The sequence below is a fragment of the Scylla paramamosain genome, chromosome 2 (genome assembly GCF_035594125.1).
Source record: "Scylla paramamosain isolate STU-SP2022 chromosome 2, ASM3559412v1, whole genome shotgun sequence".
Taxonomy (NCBI): Eukaryota; Metazoa; Arthropoda; class Malacostraca; order Decapoda; family Portunidae; genus Scylla; species Scylla paramamosain.
This window is the reverse complement of record NC_087152.1, coordinates 31,599,317-31,601,816: the sequence shown is the minus strand read 5'-3', so window position 1 is coordinate 31,601,816 and position 2,500 is coordinate 31,599,317. Positions and strand designations below refer to the sequence as shown.

Here is a 2,500-nt window from a genome sequence, read left to right as displayed (position 1 = left end):
GAAATGTGTCACTTCATGTCTATATCTGACGTGTGTGTGTGTGTGTGTGTGTGTGTGTGTGTGTGTGTGTGTGTGTGTGTGTGTGTGTGTCACGATGGCAACATATGTATAGGTATGAAGAAGTTATTGAAAGAGAGAGAGAGAGAGAGAGAGAGAGAGAGAGAGAGAGAGAGAGAGAGAGAGAGAGAGAGAGAGAGAGAGAGAGAGAGAGAGAGAGAGAGAGAGAGAGAGAGAGAGAGAGAGAGAGAGAGAGAGAGAGAGAGAGAGAGAGAGAGAGAGAGAGAGAGAGAGAGAGAGAGAGAGAGAGAGAGAGAGAGAGAGAGAGAGAGAGAGAGAGAGAGAGAGAGAGAGAGAGAGAGAGAGAGAGAGAGAGAGATATAATGACACAAAACGTAAGAAAGGGAGAGTAGGAGAAGGAAAGAGACAAATGAGGGAGGGAGAAAAGTTAGGGTGGAGCAAATTATGGACCTGGAGGAGGAGGAGGAGAAGGAGAAGAAGAAGGAGGAGGAGGAGAAAGAGGAGAAGGAGGAGGAGGAGGAGGAGGAGGAGGAGGAGGAGGAGGAGGAGGAGGAGGAGGAGGAGGAGGAGGAGGAGGAGGAGGGGGAGTTTTTGTTTTGGTTACCTACAATCCATTTCGTCTGAAACCTTCTCTTCCTCCTCCTCCTCTTCTTCCTCCTCCTCCTCTTTTTCCTTCTCCTCCTCCTCCTCCTCCTCCTCCTTCTCCTCCTCCTCCTCTTCCTCCTCCGTCTCCTCCTCCTCCTCCAACCATTTTATGCTTCTCTATTTCACTACTACTACTACTACTACTACTACAACTACTACTACTACTACTACTACTACTACTACTACCACCACCACCACTACCACCATCACCACCACTACTAAAAACACTACCAACACGACCACCACTACCCCCACCACCACCACCTACCACCATCACTACCACCACTACCAGCACTACCACCACCACCACTAACACCACTACCAGCACCACCACTACCAGCACCACTACCACCAGCAGCACCACGACCTTCATTATAATTGATCAACAATGCGTGAACCAGGTGAGAGAGAGAGAGAGAGAGAGAGAGAGAGAGAGAGAGAGAGAGAGAGAGAGAGAGAGAGAGAGAGAGAGAGAGAGAGAGAGAGAGAGAGAGAGAGAGAGAGAGAGAGAGAGAGAGAGAGAGAGAGAGAGAGAGAGAGTCGTAGTAGTAGAAATAATAGTAAAAGGAAGCCAAAAGTGAGGGAATCAGACAACGTGCATGACAATCAATAGAGAGAGAGAGAGAGAGAGAGAGAGAGAGAGAGAGAGAGAGAGAGAGAGAGAGAGAGAGAGAGAGAGAGAGAGAGAGAGAGAGAGAGAGAGAGAGAGAGAGAGAGAGAGAGAGAGAGAGAGAGAGAGAGAGAGAATGTTAGTTTCACACACACTCACACACACACACACACACACACACACACACACACACACACACACACACACACACACACACACACACACACACACACACACACACATACATACACACACATACACACACACAACAACAACAACAACAACACCAACAACAACAACAACAACAATACTATATCAACACCACCACCACCATCACTACCACCACACCACCAGAGCGGCCCCAGTCTCCTAGTGGCGGTGGTAGAGACGCAGTGTAGCAGCGGGTGGTGGTGGTGGTGGTAGCCGTGTGCGGTACCAGAATGACGTAACGTGGAGTGGTGAGCGGGGCCGCGGGCGCTGGGTGGAGGCAGTGGCGGTGACGTGGCTTTGGGGAAACGTGGCACTGGCTTAGCGTGGTGGTTCTTGACTTGACTTGTGTTTGTGTCTAAGTGCTTCAGTGTTTCGTGTTTTTGAGTGTGTGTGTGTGTGTGTGTACTCCTTAGTGGTCTACTTCTCGTGGCACGGGGTAGATGTGTGTGTGGTAGAAGTGTGTGTAGGACTGTCTGTGTTGTGTTGTGTTGTGTTGTGTGTGTGTGTGTGTGTGTGTGTGTGTGTGTGTGTGTGTGTGTGTGTGTGTGTGTGTGTGTGTGTGTGTGTGTGTGTGTGTGTGTTTATTTGTTTGTGTGTGTAACATACCGTTTGTTTGTTTGTTTGTTTTCAGATAGGTGCTAAGAATATTCTCGTATATTAGAAAATGAAAGTAAACCTAACGTAAGGGACTGAAGCTAGAGATGACAGTAGGAAGACAAAAGTAAAAAAAAAAAAAGCAGGAATTAAAATAAGGATAATAAGAAAATATAAATAAAAAAGTGCAGATATATGGTGGAAAAAGAAAATCCGAGGAAGAAAAGTGAAGGAGAAAATAAAAGGCGAAGAAATAACATACACTCGTTAATTAAAGGTTAGGAGAAGCGTAATTAACAAAACAGAGGAGCAAAGTAAGCAAAAGTGAGGAAAACTGAAGGGTGAATTAAAAGTGCGTCTATTTAAGTTTCAAGGAAGGGAACAAATAAATTGACACAGAAAAAGAAAGACGACGCGGACGAG

At 46.6% G+C, this 2,500-nt stretch overlaps 2 protein-coding genes across 14 annotated transcripts in view; one reads left to right on the top strand and one right to left on the bottom strand.

Annotated features, from left to right (window-relative positions):
- LOC135113225 (probable serine/threonine-protein kinase PLK) overlaps positions 1-2,500 on the bottom strand; it is a 148,849-nt gene that overhangs the window by 18,858 nt on the left and 127,491 nt on the right. The window lies entirely within an intron of this gene.
- LOC135113214 (uncharacterized) overlaps positions 1,633-2,500 on the top strand; it is a 48,298-nt gene continuing 47,430 nt past the window's right edge. The window contains exons 1-2 of one of the 2 annotated variants that reach the window (XM_064028387.1): positions 1,633-1,731; positions 2,115-2,500. The exon at positions 2,115-2,500 is cut by the window's right edge and continues 65 nt beyond it. The gene's annotated coding sequence lies outside the window, so the exon portion shown is untranslated. Of the gene's footprint in view, positions 1,831-2,114 lie in introns of both variants that reach the window. The other variant, XM_064028380.1, reaches the window with a different exon arrangement.